The sequence below is a fragment of the Giraffa tippelskirchi genome, chromosome 3 (genome assembly GCF_054371585.1).
Source record: "Giraffa tippelskirchi isolate mGirTip1 chromosome 3, T2T-mGirTip1v1.2.pri, whole genome shotgun sequence".
In the NCBI taxonomy this organism is placed as follows: domain Eukaryota; kingdom Metazoa; phylum Chordata; class Mammalia; order Artiodactyla; family Giraffidae; genus Giraffa; species Giraffa tippelskirchi.
Window position 1 is genome coordinate 19,694,244 of NC_137277.1, and position 22,887 is coordinate 19,717,130.

At 42.8% G+C, this 22,887-nt stretch overlaps 1 long non-coding RNA gene across 1 annotated transcript; it reads left to right on the top strand.

Annotated features, from left to right (window-relative positions):
* Positions 1 to 5,956: 5,956 nt before the first annotated feature.
* On the top strand, positions 5,957 to 19,140 carry LOC145541307 (uncharacterized). The gene is made up of 2 exons (XR_014078925.1): positions 5,957 to 6,615; positions 18,060 to 19,140. It is a non-coding gene; the product is annotated as an uncharacterized LOC145541307 (long non-coding RNA).
* The last annotated feature ends 3,747 nt before the right edge of the window (positions 19,141 to 22,887 follow it).

Here is a 22,887-nt window from a genome sequence, read left to right on the forward strand (position 1 = left end):
ATCTTTTGTGAGGTTCACCAGAAAATCAAGCAGAGTGAGTTGAAACATTTATTCGAGTAACATTAAAAGAGGACCAAGAGAATAATAGGTATTAATTAGCATAAAATGTAGTAGAGTTTTAGGTACCCATACATACACATAGATTGTATATTCTGGAACATTGTCAGAATCCACTTTTTTTTTTCATGTGGACCATTTTTAAAGTCTTATTAAATTTGTTACAATATTGTTTCTGTTTTATGTTTTGTTTTTTTTTGGCCATGAGGCCCATGGAATTAGCTCCCTGACCAGGGATCGAACCCAACCTGCACCCCCTGCATTAGAAGGCAAAGTCTTAACCACTGGACCATCAGAGAAGGCCCTAGAATCCACTTTTACAGCATAGAAATAGTGAGACGGGGCTCCCTCTGGGCTCAGAAGTTTTTATGACTCAAGTACTCATAAATTGCTGAAGACACAGATGTTGCGGCTCACACCCAGGTGAGGGTCGCCTTCATAATTATGTGTGCACGTTTAGTTGCTGGATCAGATTTTAGTACGAAAGACAAAAGACATCAGATGAAAGCCAGACACAGAGCAGGAGACAGCCTAAATGTCCTATAGCTGCACTCCACCCTTTAGTCTTCAGTGGAAACCAGAGAGTCGGCCAAGCTATGCTAGAATGCCAGGTCTTTCCCCTCATAAGAACTTAAATAAACTTCAAGGCCCTGCTGGGAAACAGGCAGCTCAACATACCCTAATGAAACACTCATGCAGAAAGCGTCTATGTCGCCCATTCCTTTCCTGAATTGGATCCAAGCTATGACTAAAGAGCCCTTGACGGAGGGCAATTAGGGTTATTTGGGAACGAGTGATAGAGACATTTTCTTTTTTTTTCCCAGAAAGGTCTGTACCTTCTGTGCAGACTACTGCTGGCAGAGCACCTGGCTCTCAAGGTCAAGGAACAAGAGCGGGTCTTGGTAAACTGACCTGAGCTTGGGTCCAGGACAGAAGAGGCACTAACAGTGAGAGCCTTCTGTCTTCTCCTGAGCCCTTCTGTGAACTCCCTGCAGAAGCCACCTGCAGCCAAGGCCTCCTGTAAACATCCCTGCTCATCCTCAGACACCAACCTCAAAGCCAAGTGTTTCAGAATCAAACCTTCCTGCTGTGAAAATAAAATTCCCTCTTTCTTCCATGTTGTCGGACTTGTTTTTGTTGTTGTTGTTTGAAAGCGAAAGTCGCTCAGTCATGTCCGACTCTTTGCAACCCCATGGATTATACAGTCCATGAAATTCTCCAGGCCAAAATACTGGAGTGGGTAAGCCATTCCCTTCTTCAGGGGATCTTCCCAACCCAGCAATCAAAACCGGGGTCCCGCATTGCAGGCGAATTCTTTACCAGCTGAGCTACCAGGGAAGCCCAACTCGTTTTTGTTGTTGTTTAATATTTATTTATTTGGTCATGCTAGGTCCTAGTTGTGGCACTCAGGATCTTTGACCTTCATTGCAGCATCTAGGATCTTTCACTTGTGACTTGAGAACTCTTGGTTGCGGTTCCCAGACCAGGGCTTGAATCCGCGCCCCCTGTATTGGGAGCATGGAATCCTAGCCACTGGACCCCCACGGAAGTTCCTTGTTGTTATGGTTGGTTTGGACATGTAATAAACAATCCCAGAATTTATTTGTTCATGTATTCAATAGATACTTACTGAGGGTGTAGCGAGTGCCAGACACTGCTCTAAGAACTGGGCCACCCTAGTGGATAATATAGCTGTGATCACTGTTCTCAATGGCATTTTAAAGGAGAGAAGCAAATAAATGTAAAATTATACATTCTGTTAAGACAAAGAGGAAAAGAGCAGGGTGAAGAAGAGAGAAAAATGGTGGGGAGGGAAGCAAGGAGGGTTGTAGCAGTGACAACAGAGGCTTAGGGGAGAATGGAGTCTCTTCTAGGCACCAGCATCCAGGCTCTTTCAACACAGCAGAGCTCTTAATAGACAAAGAAAACTAGTTTCTTTTGTTTTTTTGGGGGGGCTGTGCTGTGCGTCTTGTGGGATCTTAGTTCCCTGACCAGGGATTGAACCCAGGCCCTTAGCTGTGAAAGCACCTGAGCCCTAACCACTAGACCACCAGGGAATTCCCCAAGCTGGTTTGTTCTGGGACAGCTCAGCTAGTTTCCCTTGCAACCGGATGGTCACTGCTAAGCTCCTTCTTTGCATGAAATTCTGGACTTCAAACTGTCCTCAGCCCCAGAAGATGACCAGGGTCTTAAAGAGGCTGATGGATTCATCAGAGTCACATATACTTTGGTACCTTTTATGTGGCTGTTAGAAGAAGGAGGCAAAGAATAAGACATGAAACTTGTGTTGCTCTTCATCCAAATGAGTCTCTCCAACCACTTCTAGGCCATTTCTTCTGGTCCCCAGAGGCTCCCCTCTCTCCCCACTAACAGAAGGTAAATGCTTTGTTACACCCCAGCAAAAAGAAGGTGATAAAAACATAGTCTGAAAAAGATCTCATGAACACAAGGAAGTTACACTTGATAAAAACTCCCTGCTAATTGCAGTTCCAACCAGTGAAAGGCAGGGGACTTCCCTGGTGGTCCAGTAGCTAAGACCCTGTGCTCTCAAGGGAGGGGTCTGGAGTTCAATTCCTGGTCAGAGAACTAGATCTCTTATGCTGCAACTAAAGATCCTGGCTACCTCAATGAAGATCGAAGATCCCATGCAACAAAACAAAAAAAATACATAAACATTTAAAAAATAGTGAAAGGCAGACTTCAGTGCCACTGCCTAATTTTTATTTTATTATTTTTTAGTATTGCTTAATTACCAGTTGGTATTAAATGTATATGATTCTGCCAGGCATGGTTCTAAGCAACTTGTAAATATCACTTGTTTAATTCTCAAAACTACTCCATGAGATGATTGCATTGTCATCCTCTTTAGAGATGAGGATATAGAGGCACAGAGAGACAAGGAGCTTGCCTGAGGTCACACAGCTAGTAACTGGCATGGCACAACGTTGAACCAGCAATCTGGCTCTTGAGTCCATCTGCCTACCCACCAAGTGGTATGGCATCTCAGTAGCATATCTAGCATATTAGTAAGTAGTTATATAAGTACTAGTTGTTAAGAACCCACCTGCCAATGCAGGAGATATAGCAGACTCAGGTTCAATCCCTGGGTTGGGAGGATCCCCTGGAGGAGAGCATGGCAACCCACTCCAGTATTCTTGCCTAGAGAATCTTATGGACAGAGGAGCCTGTAGCTGACCAGGCTCCTCTGTCCATGCGGTTGCACACAGTCAGACACGACTAAAGCGACTTAGGATGCACGCCTATAAGTACTAGTAATATACTTTAAAAGAGCACACAAATTATATATATTAATATATACAGGGCTTCCCAGGTGGCTCGTGGTAAAGAAACTGCCTGTCAATGTAGGAGATGTAAGAGACACAGGTTCGATCCCTGGGTTGGGAAGATCCCCTGGAGGAGGGTACAGAAACCCAGTCCAGTATCTCTTACTTGGAAAATCCCAGGGACAGAGGAGCCTGGAGGGCTATGGCCCATAGGGTCGCAAAGAGTTAGACATGACTGAAGCAACTTAGCATACACATATTTTTTTATATATATACATACATATACATATATCCAATATCTTTTATAAACTAGCATCTCTCTTATGGTGATTTCAGGACAGGGGCGTTTAAGGATCTTAAGGCTGTCTGGTGCTTTTGGCAAGGAAAAAGGATCAAATAAACAAGCTATAAATAGAAGTGAAAACCTTCCATTACAATGTTGCCACGTAGCCTCTAATTTTACCTCTGTTAGGGCAGGTACATACATTATCATGCTGAAAGCCAGGAGTTTATTCTTACAGGGTCCAAAAGAGAAGCCCCTAATTCCCTACATTTAATACTAAGCTTGTCTGTCTCCTCCTTTCTGTTACTCTGGGCTCGATTTCTATGAAGACAACAGTCTATGTGTTTTACAAATGGTGCTCAAAAAAGTGTACTTGGCCTCTTTTGGCTCCTGGTGTGGGTGAGTCCAGGATTTCCGTTCAGCTTTGGAAAAGACTGAAAAGCCGTCTTGCTGGAAAAGTTCCGCTGTCCCATTTTCTTTGGCTGTGTCTTTGCTGCCTGTTACCATCAAGATCAACTCATCCTGAAGTTTTGCATAAAAACTAATTTTGAATTTCTGCTCTTGTCATTTGCTTATTGGCCCCAGACCAGAATCCCCTAGCAGTCTCGGTCTCAACACCAAGGCACCTTTCTCTGCAATTTGACAGCAGAGGGTGCTGTGAGCCTAGGGTTGCCCAGACCTCCGCCAGGATAAAGATAAAGGAGGTCCCAGCTGATTCAGCCAGACTGCTCCACATCTTGGCCCCTTGTGGCTTCTGAAGACCTTGTGTGTGGGACATGGAGCAATCAGTTCTCAAGAAGCCAACAGGGAATCAACAGACAAGGTGTGGCCTTCTGGAAAGGATTTTTCATTTGTGTTTTGGGGAGTTTTAACCCTTCTCTGGGCTTCCCTGGTGGCTCAGATGGTAAAGAATCAGCCTGCAATGTGGGAGAACTGGGTTTGACCCCTGGGTTGGGAAGATCCCATGGAGGAGGGCATGGCAACCCACTCCAGTATTCTTGCCTGGAGAATCCCCATGGACAGAGGATCTTGGGCTGCAGTCCACGGGGTCGCAAAAAGTCGGACATGACTGAACGACTAAGCATAGCACAGACCTGGTCAAGTTGATGCTTGATATTTTATGCCCTTGATCTGCCAAGAACAGATATTCTGAATAGTCCTGAATCCTAACTTAATTCAGAAGACAGCATCTGGCTCTTTGGGCTCAGCCTTAGTTGGCAATGACGAGGCTAAACACACTAAGAAGTTCAGTGAAGTGAAGTGAAGTTGCTAAGTCGTGTCCGACTCTTTGTGATCCCATGAACTGTAGCCTGGCAGGCTCCTCTGTCCATGGGATTTTCCAGGCAAGAATACTGGAGTGGGTTGCCATTTCCTTCTCCAGGGGATCTTCCCAACCCAGGGATCGAACCTGGGTCTCCTGCATTGCAGGCAGACTCCTTACTGGCTGAGCCACAAGGGAAGTCAAGAAGTTCAGGGTCATCGGTAAACATGGGACTTGTTTTGATGCCTCCCTGGGAAGAATGGTGAAGAAAATCACCATCAGCCAGCACACCAAGCACACTCGCTCCTGCTGGAGAGGAAACTGAAATGAAGAGCTGAGTTGTGGCGATGTGGCACTGTGGTTCCTACATGAAAATGGTAGCTGTTGGTGCCTCCAAGCCCACATCTGCAGTCACAATCACGTCTGCCACGAGACAACTGGAGGCATATACAAAGGCCAGTAGAATTTTCACCATCTGAAACATGGCTAGCCGATAATAAATGACTTAATTTACATAACAAACACACAAGAAAAGAAAACAGCATTCGTTATTCCCATTTCCCAGGGGCCCCCCCGGCTCTGAATTCCTCTATACTGACGCTATCAAGGGTTACCACAAGACAACAAGGAATATTTTTTCTTTTTTTCATCTTTTTAAAAGCTGAGGCTTGAATGGTACCTCTCAAATGGTTATCTCTCAAATTTTCTCAGTCTTCCTGATATTCTGCATCTTTAACTCATTTTTTTTCACCTTCTTGACTCCCTACAACCCTTTTCATGTCTTTTTAAAAAAAGATATTTATTTATATTTATTTAGTTGCACTGGGTCTTTTTGTGGCATGTGGGATCTAGTTCCCCAACCAGGGATCAGGCAATGGTCCAACCTGGGCCCCCTGCATTGGGACTGCAGAGTCTTAGCCACTGGACCACCAAGGAGGTCCCCTTCACATCTTGATTATTGACAAAAAACAACAGCAACGTTTTGTATTTCTGGCTATTTCAGTTACCTTTGCTCTAAGCTAATTTGCTTTGTAAGACCTATTTTTATAAAATCCTTCACAGCAGGCTTTTATGGGAAGATAGGCTAATGAACTCATAATATAATATAAACTAATGGACACACACTCATGTTGCTCACTACTTCTGACAAGTGTAGAATATATCCATCTTGGAGAGCTTGCTTCAACTATTTCGATGTGATTTCACAGCCACAGTGAGAAAGGAGCCTCTGAGAATACAGAGGGAGCCTGGGTAACGTGTGCAGAAAGTTGTGGCTGCAGACTGGCCTCTGATGGCGTCAGTAATCACCTGGAATATAAACTTGTCAAGATTCTAGACCTGAACACAACGGGGATACTGTTCAACAGACAGGAACTCAGAAAGGTTACTGCTTGTGTTCCCTTTCTGGAACAAACAAACAATATTTGCTTTGGTATGTTGGACCAACTCCAGCCAAACAAGAGAAGAATTCGAGAAAGAGGAAAACATAGGATGTAAGAAATTGAAACTGAGAACTGCAAGGAAAGAAAAGCTGCTTGACATGACAATGAACCATGAAATCTTCCAAGAGCTGATTGGAAACATCTAAAAAAAAATCCCAGAGACACACTGTTCAAGAAAGTCACGGACTGAAAATAAAGCAGGATATAGTTTATAAATGATCCTGAGAAACGAAGAAGCAGAAGGAGCAGTATTTTCTAGACCACGAAGGCCATGCCTCCTTCAGCCAGGTAATTCGGGGTGGGAGTGGGGACAGGGGGACTGATGGATGCTCTAATTTTGTGAACCATCATTTTAGATTTATAATAGTTGCTAACCACAAGTGTTTCCCCCGATGTACTTCGTTGTTTCTTTTTCCTTTGACTGCTTTTTATAGGCTAGTTTCACAGGATCTTTTTTGGTGATATATTCAAATTATTTACCAATTGCTATGGCATGAGCCCTGAGCATTTTCAACAAGTATTTACTGAGTGCCTTTGTGTGCAGGCATTATTCTAGGTGCTTGGGATACACCAGTGAACAAAACAGTTCCTGTCCTAGTAGAGCTTATCTTTTAGTAATGCAGACACATCAGAAACAATGAATCTAATCAGTCAGAGAAAACAAAAGAAAGGGAGCAGGAAAGAGAAGGATTGGGAATGCAGAGGGTGAGAAGGGGAGAGGAAAGTATGGAATGGAAATTTTAAACCGGGTGGTCATGGAAGGCTTTGTCGAGAAGATGAGATTCAGGCAAAGATTCGACAGAGATGAGAGCATCAGGCAGGCAGGTATCTGAGGGTAGGGCATGGGGGTGGGGGAGGAGTTGGCACCAAGCCCTCAGGCTGGAGTGTGCCTGGTCTGCTCCAGAGACTGCACGGAGCCACAGTGGCAGGAGTGGGGGTGGTAGGGGAAGCAGAGGAACAAGATAAGGGTCCTTGTCCCTCACCGCCTCCCTCCCGACTGTGGGGGAAGCAGAGGAACAAGATAAGGGCCCTTGTCCCCCACCGCCTCCCCCCGCGACTGCCACCAACCCAGGAGAAGTGCAGTTCTTACTCTGAATGACATCCCACCCACTGAAGCATCTTAAGCACAAAGGCCCAGAATCTGACTCTCATTTTAAAATAATCACTATTGGTACTTATCTGGTGGTCCAGTGGTTGAGAATCCACCTTCCAACGCAGGGGACTCAGGTTCCATCCCTGACTGGGGAACTGTTAATAAGATCCCACATGCTGCAGGGTAACTAAGCCTGCGTGCCTCAACTAGAAAAAAGTCAGAGCACTGAAACTACAGAGAAGCCCCTGCAGGCGGCAGTGAAGACCCCGTGCAGCTCACACCCCCCTAAAAATCACTATGGCTGTTCTGATGAAAAAAGACTGCAGGAGGTATGCCAAGAAGCAAGGGGGTCTGTCAGGGGGCTGATGCTATCTTCTCTGACCTGGACGACAGCATCAGCCCCCTGACAGACCCCCTTGCTTCTTCCCATTCCTCCTGCAGAGGGAAGAGGTGGATTCCGGATACACTTCAAAAGTTAGAGAGCCCTTGGGATTTCCCGACCACCTGGATATGGGAGTGAGGGAGAAAGAGGGATAAAGGGCCACTCCTGGCCTTGAAGGATGGTGTCGATCCAAGAGGGACAGGAGCAGAATCCTGGGGGCCACTCGCTGTACCCTTCAGTGCTGTGGCTGAGTTAGGGGGTCCCCCAGGGAGGCGTCAGGACAGCAGGGGCACTTGGGGAGCTCTGGCAGTAGTGTAAAGAACCCACATGCTGTTTAGAGCCTGCCGTTGCAGGAGACCTAAGAGACGCAGGTTCGATCCCTGGATCGGGGAAATCCCCTGGAGGAGGGCGTGGCAACCCACTCCACTGCTCTTGTCTGGAGAATCCCATGGACAGAGAAACCTGGTGGGCTACGGTCCCTAGGGTCACAAAGAGTTGGACAGGACTGAAGTGACATAGCGCACACAGTCCTGGATATTGTGCCTAGAGCTCAGCTTCCCCCATTCTTTTCTCTTGGAAAATGAACCTAAGTAAGCTTAGATCTTAAAGTTTTATTCATGTATTCGTTTGGCCACACCTCAAGGCATGTGGAATCTTATTTCCCTGACCAGGGGTTGAACCTGTGCCCCCTGCTCATGATCTTAATCACTGGAATGCCAGGGAAGTCCCTTAAACTTTTTATTTTTTTAATTAAAAAATAGGTTTGAAATTATCCAGGTAGACATCAGAGAAGTCTTCTGATTTTTATGGGACAGTTAACTAAGTTTAACTACCTGAAAACAAATGTTACTCATTAAGAGATATTAGTTAATTTAAAGATACCTAAAGTATACTAAACAAAAAAGAAAAAAATTAGGGAAATTATGAGACCTTTGGACCCCACAGTTTTTGTCCTGCTGTTTTTATCGGAAGAGCGTTTTAACTCAGGAGATGTTTTCTCATAAAAGGACAAACTTTTTCAGTTTTGAATTTTCCTCTAAGGTCTATTGATCCATTTTGTTGTTGTTTAATTGCTAAGCCGTGTTCCAACTCTTTTGTGACTTTATGGACTGTAGCCCTCCAGGCTCCTCTGTCCGTGGGATTTCCTAGGCAAGAATACTGGAGTACAAACTTTTAAATCAGAATGACGACTTTTCATTACAACTCTGTAAGTTGAAGATAATAATAAAAAAAGCATAACAACCCAACCGACTCTTATTATTTCTCATATTAAAAAAAGAAGTTGTAGAGAAATCTCTAATGAGTCTGATGAAATATTTGTCCAAAGTTCAGCAGCTCTTTCAGTTTCATTCCATACTTCTTATTTCAAAATGTTAGCAGGAGTTATTTCTGGGTAATAAGGTTGGAGTGACTCTTATTGTCATCTTAATAATTTCCATAGTTGCCAACACTTCTTAGGGAAACAGTTTTCTTTGTAATTCCTATGTGTGATACTTTTATAATCAGGAAGAGCCAGAACTATGATTTTTTAAGATTGAGTTAAAATACCCTTTGAGAACAAATGGCAGCTTTTCAAATGTCAACTCAGCAAAAAAGAATGTTAACTAAACGTTCTCTGAAGCTCTCTTATGATTTTACTCCAGAAGGAGTCATTGTCTTAAATGACTGGCTGGCTTCAGGAGGCTGCTTCCAAGAAGAATGCTGGCCCTGGCCAATGAGTCTGGGTGCATGTGTGTGTGTGAGTTTACTGCTGTTTGTGGGAAAAGGACAGGTTGGTCAACAAGAACAAAGAGACCAACCCAATGGACAACATTGTCAACAAAGAGATGGCATGATTGGTAGTTGCCAAGGTATATGAGGAACAAAAAAAGAGAAGGAAGTACGATTATATTGTGGGTGAAGGAGTCAAACTTTAAACAGAAATATTGTAGGTAAAATAAAAGATTTTGCATTAGAAAAAATGTAATTTTAATTGGAAAAATCATTGTGAACTCATGACCTTTAACAGAAATATGTTTTTCTGACTGCAGTCCATTAATAGGTGCACTTCTGCCAACCCCCGACTCTCACTGAAATGACCTGAGACTTCTTGAAGGATGACTCTGCATCTTGGAGTAAGGAAAATTTAGAATAGGGCTAGAAAACAAAGGTTTCAGACAGATAATGGTAGAAGGATAAGGAAGCCATTGACAAAAATGCAACAGTTTTGACATCAAAAAAGAAAAAACAATTATGATTGCTGAAATGAGTTGAATGTGTGAAAATCTCAAGACAAAGAAGTTGACATATAATTTCTTAAAAGGATAAATATACCAGAATATGTTAGCTTTAGTTAATAGAGGAGTGTCAACAAATATGGATTTTTAAAATTAAATTAGTAGGCTTATACATTTTTCTACTGTGTAGTTAGTTAGCAAAGTGTGACCACAAGAAGTTAATGGGAGACAGATAGTTCTGGAAAAAGTTAGAAATTGTACCAAGAACAGGAAAGATGGATCAAGATCAGTGGTCACACACAATAAATAGAAATTATATGTGTGGAGGTCTCAGAATGGATCAACCCCAAAGTTTTCTAAGATGAAGAATTACCCAAATATTCTGCAGGGGAAACCTCCAAAGCTCACTGTTAGTCATAATGAGATGTGATAAAGCACATATACATTTTTAATACTTGAAACAGACCCGATCAATACTACTCATACATTCATATGATGAGACAGTAGGATTTGGCTCAGTAAAATTGCAGAATGCACTATTATGGTGAGAGACATCAGACTCCAAGGGATGAGTTTGTACAACCTATTGATGTAGCAAGTCAAGTTTAAATAGAAAAGAGGAGCTTGGGTTGGATAGAACAACCAGATCCATATCCTGGTCCAGAATCAAGTGATTTACAGTGCAGAAACCTAATCTTGGCTGGTCAGAGATAGTAGTATTTTTTCTCTTGGTTCTGAAAATTACTGTAAACTTGCGAAGATATAGGGGGGAAAAAACTTCTGTGAACCTAGGAGAGTGTCAGATAATCCTGGAAAGGGAACACAAGAAAGTAATAAAAATATATACAGCGATGAGGAAGGTAAACATTGACATCCATAGTATTAAGACATGTAACCACCGAAGTGCAACTGTCTAATAATGAGTTCTGTTATCATTGTGGTGTTTGTTGATGTTTTTTCTGCTTTTATGATGTTCACACCATCCTAAAGGGGACAGGGAGCTGGAATGTCACAGAAGCTGAGCCAAGAGGTCACCACCAAGAAGTCTGTGACCTTCAACAAAAAGATCAAGTCCTACCTGAAAGCCCCAGGGTTGCACAGGATTCAGTCCACACTCTGTCTCACCCTGGGATCTTAGGGAATCAGTCTATCTTGAAAAATAGCAGCAAGTCTTTTAGTCATGCCTTCCTTGGCATCAGCTGCTTCAAGAGTTTGTTCACCACTTACTGGGAAGTAAACTTCTCCTGGGAACCCAGAGGCCAAAGTTTCTCCATCGTCTAATCGGTCCTTTGGGTTTTTGGCCTCTTTCTAATTTTCAGCTGCGAGCCTAAGAATGGTTTCTTCGTTGAGTCACTTGTGGAACTTGAAGCTACTTAAATCTATAATTTGTTAGCTGTTTTTTTCCAACTATTTTCCCAACAAATAGCTGTCTATTTTTCATGTATCAGTCAACAGACTTTCAGAGGACTTCTCCATGTTAGGCCCTGAAGTCGCTTTACTGTGGTGTTCAGAGCAGGTGCAAACTGCCCTCACGGGGGTTAGAGTCCAGTGGAGAAGACAGACGTGGCTCAATAAGCCACATGCTGACACTAGCTAGAGAGGAAGGGTAAAGGCAGGCTAGGCATGGGATTAACAGGGGCTCTTGATCTAGGCTCAGGGTGAGGGATGCTTTCCTTGAGAAAGTGATATTGAAGGGGAAGAATTTTCTGTGGGAAGTGGAGGAAGAGTGTTCTGTGAAGAATGCTATGCAAAAGCCAGGAGGAAACAGGCTGTAGCGCACAGACCCAGAGGAATGTGGGTTCTGGACCCAGTGTCAATGTGTGTAAGTGGGTGTTTCCCCAAACATCCAACAAGCAATCACTGGGACACAGCCTGGGTGTCCTACAACTCAACTCAGTTCTGACATCGTCTACCTGGAGTTTGAGGTTTAAAGTTTCAGTTCTACAAGGGTTCGGTTCTCCCCCTGACCCTCCGTTCAGAGGCCAGTTTTCTCTTGAGGAGCCGGGAGGGAGGCTGAGCTTTGTGGCTTCCCCAGAGGCCAGTATTTATTTTTTTTAACATTTAAATATTAGTTTGTTTATTTTGGCTGCACCAGGTCTTATTGGCAGCACCAGGGATCAAACCCACGTGCCTTGCATTGGAAGGTGGAGTCTTAACCACTGAATGACCAGGGAAGTCCCCAGAGGACAGACTTAAGCCCAGGTTTTCATCTGTGCTTCTGACCCACTGGCTACAGATCAGAGGTTCTATTAACTCCTTAGGTTCTATTAATCCCTCCTTAGGTTCTATTAATCCGTTAAAGTGGCTCAGAGAACTCAGAGAAACATTTTACTTACTAAATTACCGATTTATTATAATAGGATGTATACTCAGAAACAGTCAGACAGAAGAGATGCCAAGGGCAAGGCATGGGGAAAAGTCATGGAACTTTCATGCTCTTTCCACACACCCCACTCTCCCCAGACCTCTCTGCGTTCACCAACCCAGAAGTTCTCCAAAGACCATCCTTTTGGATTTTTAGGGAGGCTTCATTACATAGGCATGAATGATTACATCATTGCCTGTTGGCAGTTGATTTGACCTCCAGTCCCTTTTACTTCCTGGGAGGTCAGGAGGGCAGGACTGAAAGTTCCAACCTTCTAATCACGTGGTTCCCCTAGCAAGCAGACCCCATCCTTACCAACAGTCACCTCATTAACATAAACTAGGGTGTGGTTGAAAGGGATTTGTTATGAATTTCAAGACAACTTTATTGCTCTTATCACTTAGAAATTCCAAGGGTTTTAGGAACTCTGCCAAAAACCAGGGACAAAGACCACGTATGTTTTTTTTATCACACCATACCAGGCTTGGGTGTTTTGAGTGTGAGGCACTGTGAGAAATTTAAGTGAGTAGTTGAATAGAAAGCAGTGGAGATTATTCTGGAAGGAGATAATTAATTTGACAGTCACTAGGAGATAAGCAGAGGTCCGGCAGGAAGCAGATGTATGTTCCAACTGTTTACTTTGAGGAGAGTTTAAGAAAGGTGCTGTTTATGAAAGTGTGGGTCGAGTTGAAGGAAATCTATTACAAAAGAGAGTAGTGTTCTGGGGCTTGCAAATGGGGAGCCATTAACCCTTCCAGGCCTGAAATGTTACTGAAAGTCAGAGAGAACTGTGTGCAGAGGGGAGGAGCCTAACAGTAGCCGTGGACTTTGGTATAGGGACACACTGCCTTCAGGGATAGATCCCCTGGCCCACCTCCTCCCCTCTGGTCTCTTGTTTACACCTCCCACCTGCAAAATCCAAATGGGGACTTCCCTGATGGTCCAGTGGATAGGAATCTGCCAATGCAGGGGACACAGGTTCGATCCCTGGTCCAGGAGGATTCCACATGCTGCAGAGCAACTGAGCCCAGGCCCCACAATTACTGAAGCAAGAGAAGCCACCACAGTGAGAAGCCCATTCGCCGCGACCAAGAGTAGCCCCCACTCTCTGCAACTAGAGAAAGCCCGCGAGCAGCAATGAAGACCCAGTGCAGCCAAAAGGAGATAAAATTAAAAATCAAAACAAAACAACCCAAACAGAAGCACAGGGAAAGGGAGCCTGAGGTAGTCCATCCAGGGTCCCCTCCAGAGCCCAGAGTGGGAGGAGAAAGGGCAGAGATGGCGTCTGGAGGGGTAAACAGAAGATGGCACAGGTGGTAATTTAAACCTCGGACCAGACAGGAGGCCAAAAGAGGCCTGAGACAGTTTTGAGTCCTTTAAACGTTGGACACTGGGCTGAAGGAGGATGAGCAAACCACCCCAGGAGACAGAGGAGGAGAGGCCAGAAGGAGCAGAATGACCAAGACTATCCTAGAAGCTAATTTAAGGCCAAGACAATTGTCAGTTTTTACAGAAATAATTACCCACTCCCAGAGGCATACTTTTCTTGCTTTTATCTATTTTCTCTGCTAGAGCCCAGAAGCTGGGAAAATGGAATTGCCTTTGGGTCCCTCTCTTGACCCCAACGGACCCTATCTAAGGCAAGAATCCCTTTAAGGCACCCCCAGCAGTATTGCCTGGTGCCTCTTCTAGACAGAAGGTGAATGTTTAGGTCTGAATTCTAGTGAGCTACAGGACCTTGAGCAAATTACTTAACTTCCCAGTTTACCTGTCTGGAAAATGGGAATGGTAATAGTTGTGAGAATTAATTCAGGTATCCCAGGTGAAGTTCCAGGGCCATAATAAATGCTCAAAAGTGCTAGGTATTAATAGTTTAGTTCCAATAATGCCTGGGATATGGTGGATGCTCAATAAATACTTGTTAAATGAATAAATTGTTCTAGTTGAAAAAATATTATCCCTCTGCCAATGCAAGGGATCCCTGGCCTGGGAATTAAGATCCCACATGCCATCCAATGTGGCCAATAAATAAATAAATACATAAAAATAATACCAATTTAAAAAAAAGATGGACACTTCCTACCTAAGTGGCAACCACAAGACATTTTATGGAAAAAATAATTGAAAATCTTTAGAGTTTTAAAATTTCTATTATAGTAACAAAATAAAAATATTAACTTTAATAGTAATCTAAGTGTTATGTTAATTAAATAATCAAACTATTGACTTTCAGAGAAGGAAGTGCATAGATTGATACCAAGATTGATACCATTGATACTCAGAACACTGGCAGGAAACTTGGACTCACCGATGTCTGGAAGTCAAAAGTGTTCTGGAAGTTTCCCAGGCAGGGATGGGGCATGGATGAGCATGAGGATAAGGATAAGGCAGGGCAGGTGAGCTTCCGAGAGTAAGGAAAGGTCATAACAGGGAGTGCAAGGTATCAAAACAGAATATGTTTAGTTTGCCTTAGTTTATTTATAATTATTTGTTTTTTGTTAAACTGAAGTTCTTTTGGATGAAAAAGGAATGCATATGACTGTGGTTGTGTAAGAGAATGTCCTTGTTATCAGAAGCTATGTGAAGTACTTAAAAGCAAAGGAGTTCTGAGGTCTGCAAATTACCCTTAAATAAATGATTAAAAAAACAAGAAATGTGTCTATCTATACCTATATGTATCTAGTGAGAGAGAGTGCTAGGCAAATAAGACAAAATGTTAAAAGTTGATGATTTAGATGAAGCGTATATTGAAATTCATTGCACTTTATTTTTTATTTAAAATTTTTTTCAAAATGAAGAGTGGGGAAAAATGGTAACACCTGCTTAGTATAGAACAATTGAGAAAAAATAGAAACATGGAAAGAAGAAAAAAATACCCATAATTCCACCATCTAAAGATAGTCAATGTTGACAGTTTGGTGTATTTTCTTTCATTTTTCTTAGGCACTTAAAAATTGTATTTGATATTGCTATATATACACACAGACCCACTGATAGTTTAAATTTAAACAAGACATGTTTGAATAGCACATTGTTTCAATTTAGATGAGTAGACAGGAACCAGAAATAATTTTAACATTCAGAAGTTTTCTAAAGACCCTAAAGTTGGATATTCTATTGCATATATTCTACTGCATAGCCATACATGAGCTATTTTTCTATTGTAGTACCTAGGCAGTATGGTACAGTGGTCAGAGCCCAGGTATGGTGGTCAATTGCTTGGATTTGAATCTGGCTTACTCACTCAGTGAACTTGAGGAAGTTTCCTAGCTTTCTGATTCTGCCTCCTCATCTGTAAACTGGGGATCACAAAGGGTATTGGGAGGATGAAGCAAATTAAATGTGTAAAGTCTTCAGAAAAGTGATAGGCACCTCACTGTCACCACCATTACCATCACCACCACCATATCACCACCATGACCATCAACATCACCATCACCACCATCATAATCACTATCACTACATTTATCATTATCATTATTACCATCACTACCACCATCATCATCACTATTATTAGCTTGAGCAATCAGATGGTAAGGATGATTCAGTAGGTTATTTTTTTGTTTTATTTTGGTTTTGATTCTTAAACCAAGGAGACCAAGGTCCTCAAGCATTCACAATCCTTAGAAGTCACCTACAGATGGTGATTAATCTGAATTTCAAAGGCACAAAATCAGCTTATTTCTCTCTCTGCTGGTGCCATCACCCCAAAAGCAGCAATGACAAGAGAGCACCATTCTTTCTTTTTATTTTCCACCTTTCTCCCCACCCTCCTTACCAAGTCTTTCTGATCTTGCCACTTGCCAGCTTTAATTTCTCCCTGAAACTATCTCAGCCTCAGCTATCCTCAGCTGACATGACCTCCCAGAACCTTAATGTCATTTTATATTCTGCCTGGAATACAGCTGTTTTGCTCCAGCACTTGTGGGGTAGCATTGTATCAAGTTAGCTTAAAAGAGCTCATCTCTGGCTATACAGAGTTCTTCCATCCTTATTTTTGTTTTGTTTTGAAATTTTGTAACTCCCTTCCCTACTGAAGATTATGGAAGAATAAGAGAAGATAAAAGTTAACCTTATTGTACTTCATGGGAAACACTAAACATCTGAAAAACCTAAATATACCACAGTCTGCCTAGAGAATATTCTGGCAGTGAGTAACAACTGCCATGAAACTTTTCAAACTCTTTAACCCGGTATTACCAGTTTGGGGAATATACCCCAAGGAAATAACCCAAAAGGGAAAAAAAAATATGATTTGTGCAAAGATGTTCGTGTGCTGCTATTTATAAGAGTGAAGAATTGGAAATAAGCCAAACGCCAAATAAGGGAATGGCTCGGCAAATTATGGTATAGTGACATGAGGAAATACCAGGCAACAATTTTCAAGGATGGGAATGTAGCCTCTGCTGGCTCTAGGGACTGTGTAGATTATTTTAAGTGACAAAGAACACCAAATGGAAAGTTTGCAACTGTGTAAAATGTGTGTTGGGCAAAAAAGTTTGGAGGCAGATCTTGAGGAAAGGAAAATGTTGTTCAGAGTTGAGGGTGGTACGACTGCTGTCAAGTTGCTTGTGAATTACTGGCAAGTTGTGTACTGCTGTAAAGTTGTAATGGCAATATCTTCTGGGGCCTGACCCTTTCGACAGCTATTTGAGCACAGAAAGTGGATAATTATAAATCAACCAGTGGGCTTGGTTTTGCAGCAAAACATCTTCACAGTTATCTGCCAAAGCCTGGGAAAATATGAACTCTGGCATCAGAAGTCTTTGCTCTAGAATCTAGAGACACTAAAAGTTGCAGAAAAGACATTTGTTGTGTAGTTGCTAAGTCGTTGTCCGACTCTTCGTGACCCCATGGATTGCAGCATGCCAGGCTTCCCTGTCCTTCGTTATCTCTCGGAGTTTGCTCAAAAGACATGCTGGGTTTTAAAACCTGTTTGGAGGAACTTCCCTGTTGGTCCTGTACTTAGCACTCTGTGCTTCCATTGCAGGGGGCTTGGGTTCGGGCCTAAGATCCTGCAGGCTGCATGGCATGGCAAAAAAAAAAAAAAAAAAAACTTGTTTGGAATCAGACCCCTGGCACATCAACCCTCAGATCTTGCTGAGAGCTCACCAATAACCAGCCAAGTGGTGGGGATATTTTTTTTTTAATGGGGAGGGAAAAGGAAATTAGATTTCAGAGGCCAGAATGTATCAGAGATGCCAAATAAATATTTATCAAAATAACATTACTTCTTCAATTACTTTTACAAAGTCAGGCCTACAGTAGACTCACACTTAAAAAAAAAAAAATAGGAATGCAAGAGTTCAGAATGGGAAACTGGACAGTCATAGCAAGAAACTAACAGCATGGAGCTGTGAGAAAACAGGAAGGGGGAAAAAAATAGGAAGGAGATGGATAGATATTTGTGGCAAGTTCAGGGGTACATCAAGTATTTTTTAAAATAATTTTATCTAGAGTATGAATTAATTTTTAACAACTAGTAAACAAGGAAACACATCCGCTGGAATGAACTATTATTAAAGTTTACACATCATTTTAGAAGTCATTTTTTTTCTAGTGAATTCTTACCTTATCATCTGAAGGCTATTTGGCCTGGAATGAATTTTTCCTTTCTCAGTCTTAACTTGGGCAGTAAGACACAATCAAATTTGAATTCTTTTTTTTCATCAACAGTTCACAGGAATTACAACAGGAGCCTGCACCAACAGTATCGGACACTGAATTTTGTAGTGATGAGACATCAAAGACGAATTTCATTTCTTCTGTCTTCTCCAAAGAAGTCAAGTCCTAGTTCAGCAGAGTTAAGCACCAGTGTTGTGCAGTGTGTCTTAACTACGTTCTTTGTTTATTCATTGAAGAATGTGTTTTGTTTTACTCATTCCTCTCCCTGGTGATTTAACAACATGATAAGTACATCTAGAACCTTTGGGTGGAGGGGGGCAGTTGGTCTCCTAAACTCTTACAATTGGTGGCCTCCTGTCGGACCCCGCCTCTGCCAGACCCTGACCCTGTTACCCCTCAACCTGTCTACACATTTTATCCTGTGTTTAATCATGTCCACATCTGTGGATCCCTAGAAAGACATTCAGCTTCAGGGTCTCGAGAAAAATCCTGGAGTCAAGAGTGGTTTTACTTGCAGGAACCCGGATGCCACAACTCCTGTTACTTTCACAAGTTGACCTTACTGGAGGGAAAGGTCTTAGAATTTAGAATGATAAATCTCTCACCTCAGAGAGAACTGAAAGAAGGGCTGCCTGGTACACCACAATGACGCCTTGGCACAGCGGTGGCCTGACATTGAGTTGAAAAACATCTGCTGGAGGAAAGTTCTTTCGAATAAACTGTGATTGAGCCACCCCCTTTCTTGTTTGTCACAAGGTTTCTCAATCCTGGCGTGCTATTAACATTTGGGGCAAGATAATTATTTGTTGGGGGGAGAGGGGGGTTGTGTTTACAGTTTATGTGACTTTTACCCACTAGAAACTAGTAGCATCCCCTCCAGTTTTTTTTCCCCTTTCCAGTTTTGACAACCAAAAATGTATCCAGGCACCATTAAACGTCACCTGGGAGGCAAAATGGCACCCAGTGGAGAATTGTTGGTTGATTAGATATTTCGCGTGGACATGATGGTATTTGGGCAACAATATGAGACTCTCCCCTATCTCTGTAAAGAATGGAACATTCCAACTTCATCTACTCTGCCCTTGGCTTCCCAGCTGGCTCAGCCCAAAATAAAACTTGTTTTCATTCCTGACTCTTCCTCTCATTCAGCTCTTCTCCAACACTTTCTTATTCTTCCTCAAATCCGCTCCTCAGTTAATCTTCCTCAAGGATTGAGTATTATTGGAATTCCCCCAAGAAAACCTGTAACGACTTGGAAACTTTGAGCTCTTTTAGGTGAGAGAGCCCTAAGTGGCGGAATCCTCCTCAGGTCTTTTCTTTTTCTTTTTTGTGGCTGTACCATGCAGCATCTTAGTTTCCCAACCAGGGAGTCTGTGCCTCCTGTAGAGGAAGCTCATAACTTCAACCACTGGACCACCAGGGAAGTCCCCTTCTATTTTTCTTAAAAACGAGTTGAGTTCAGCCAACCCTCAACTTGAGAAATTAACTCACTGGTTTGACAGTTATTATATTTGGGGTCACCTGCCCTTTGGAATTTCTTAGAAGCATATCATGCAGCTGTGTGGAGCTTTGTAGGTAGGAAATGAGAAAGGGCAGAGTTCTGGAGATAACAGTTTGGCGGCCACTGTGAGTAGCAAGCCTGCTGACAAAACTTGAGGAGCAAATCAAAGCCTGGAGCTGCTGCGTCAGCCTTTCCTGAATCAGCTCTGATGCCTGTCAACAGTGAGGGCCTCCCCTGAGGCTCTTCCAGAGCAAAGGAGCCCATTGGAGTCTCTGACATGGTGTCCATGGTGGTTTCTCTGTGGTCTGGAAGGAGACATGATGCTTTTGTCATTTCATTGCAGTCATTGTATGGAGGGCAAGATGGACTGGTAAGGAGAGCATTGGTAGTCTAACGACATTGAGACAGGGCTTCCCTGGTGGCTCAGTGGTGAAGAATCTGCCTACCAGTGCCAGAGAAACAGGTTCAATCCCTGGTCTGGGAAGATCCCACATGTGGAAGAGCAAGCGGGCCCATGTGCCACAACTACTGTGACTGTGCTCTGGAGCCTGTGAACCACCACTATGGAGCCCACGCATTGCAACTACTGAAGCCTGTGAACCCTAGAACTCTGCAACAAGAGAAGCCACCACAATGAGAAGCCCATGCACCGCAAGTAGAGAGTAGCCCCTGCTCACAGCCAAAGCAGCAATGAAGACCCAGCACAGCCATAAATAAATAAAATTATATATAAAAAAAAAAGACATTGAGCCAGGCTGAGACCTGGGGCCCTTTGTTGCAGTGCTACAGCGCTTGCACCTGGACAAACGTCTCTCTGAGTAGTAGAATACAAGGAAACTTTAAAAGAATAAAAATAGAGGCATGCCTGTGTAGTTGGGGCAAATTCTGGACAACAAGATACCAAAGACACAGAAAGGGACTTCCCTGGTTATCCAGTGGTTAAGAATCTGCCTTCCAATGCAGGGGATGCGGGTTCAATCCCTAGTCGGAGAACTGAGATTCCACATGCCATAGGGCAACTAAGCCCATGCGCTGCAACTACAGACCACATCTAGAGAGAAGCCCACTCACCACACGAAGACCCAAAGCAGCCAAAAATAAATAAATAAAAGCTACAAAAAGACCAAAAATCCCAACTGCCAATTCTGAGAAGCTGGGAGCAAAAACAAATTGTCAGGATCAAAACCAGGGTACTGCTCATGTCCCCTGCACTCAATATCACCAAAGGGGTGGGCAAGCCACCTAAGCCACCCTGCCAGCCCAACCCCTGGATGCACCCCTACCGTCATTCCTTATAAGGAACAAGCTCACCCCTCCTTGGGAAACAAGGAAGTGAAACTGTTGCTTGTTTTTGCTCCCCCATTGCTGCAGCAGGGGCCCCAATGTAGCCTTGCCTACATTTCTTGTCCAGCCTCTAGTCAATTTCTATTGATTGGGGAAGGCGAAGAACCCCAGTTGGTAACATAATTTATGCCACTTGGGCTATTAGTTAAGCCTATTCATACTTGTCCAAAGGCTTCCTTGAGTTCAGTATTAGGGAGATCAAGTAGGAATCAGTGGCAGGGTTGCTGATGGGCTGGGGTTGAAGGAGGAGACTGGAGGGAAAGACAGAGGTGAAAAGATGGCATTCTGGTGGCATGCCACAGCTAGAGTCCAAAAAGTTTTATCATGGAAGAAAAGGAATCAGATTTTCATTCTCTTTGGTTGGGAGAGAAGAATTGCAGCTCTCAAAGACTGGAATTCCCTGGACTTCTCTGGTGGTTCAGTGGCTAAGACTCCATGCTCCCAACAGAGGAGGCTTGGGTTCGATCCCTGGTCAGGAAACTAGATTCCACATGCTGCAACTAAGATGAAGACCCCTCATGCCACAACTAAGACCTGGCGCAGCCAAATAAACAAAATAAAAGTTAAAAAAAACCCAAACAACTGAAATCCCCAATTCCGTAATGGTGCAGAATGAGAGAAATCCGGTTAGCCATCAAACATTGAAGTGCAGTTGAGCTGAGCGGAAGGCAATAACCATGGAATGTGAATATCAAAAGAAGAAAGCCAGAAGACGGCAGAAAAGAAAGCACTGAAAAGTTGCTGACTGGAAAACTACCCTCATGCTAAAAAATGCCCATAAAAACATCAAGTCGTTTCTTGTTGTAGTTACACTCCTGCCCTGGAAAGATTTATGAAAGCGAAGAAAGAGAGGAGCACATAACTTAATTAGGAACAGGCTACCTTGAACACAGTTATTCAATAGCTGTGCTTAATTTGCTTAACAGACCCTGGTCCTGGTTCAAATAAACTGGCTCTACTAGTCACTTGTGTCTTTCACTTCTGTGGCAACTGCTGCCTGTTGACCTCGCTGCTCAGGTAAATGCTGGAGTCAGGCAAAGGGGAGATTGTTCTCTGCTAAGAAGCAGGAGACCTGAGGAGAGGTTATTCATGTGACTTAAAAGAGCTGCTTTACTTCTCTAGACCTTCATTTCTGTATCAATGAAATGAAAAAAATATTTTTTGAATAGAATTAATAGTGAACACCTTAAAAAAAATAAAGGCCAATTCAGGAAAAAGAAACATTCTAAATTTTTTTTCTTTTTATGAAGAAGCCAGCAACCCAGAGGCAGCTTTTTTACCTTTCGCTCTAAAATTAGATCATGGACTTTGGGTTGCCCATCATTGGACTATATGACTGCTGATTTCTCTTCCAGATGGATTAGGTTCTTGGTTCCCTAATGGAAGTGACTTATATTGACTTGCTTCATCATATCATTTCTAATCAGTTCTTTCCTTGATAACATCATCAGAAGGCTCTTTGGACAGAGTGTTTTTCATTCTCAAGAGGCTTTTGAAAAACTTCTGGATACAAATGATATTGTGGCAGTTTATTTACACATAGGTGCCTTAAAGGCATCTGTCTTAGTTTGTCAATTACTGCAGAGTCAAATCAATAAACATTAAGAATTCAACAGCTAAAGTAATGATTTTCAGAAAACAATTCAGTGAAGTTTGACAGTTTACAAACAACTAGTCAGTTGATCAGTACTGGAACTTCAAATATCCATGTGTGTCTTCGAAAGAGATACTCTTGGAACAATAAATCATTACCAACAAAAGTGGGAGGTGCCCACTGATGGTTTATCATGTAAATCTGATCACCTGATCAATGTTGCTTTGAAACCCTCCCGAAGCAAATAATTAGACAATTCTGATGTAGGGTATGATCCTAAGAAATCAAAAGAGATGGCAAAACCAAGAACACTGTAAAACTTTTCCTTTCTAAACCTTTGGGAAAACAGTCTGGTAGTTTCTTAAAAGGTTAGATATAGAATTACCATTTGACCTGGAAGTTCCACTCCTAGGGATATACCCAAGAGAAATGAGATCATA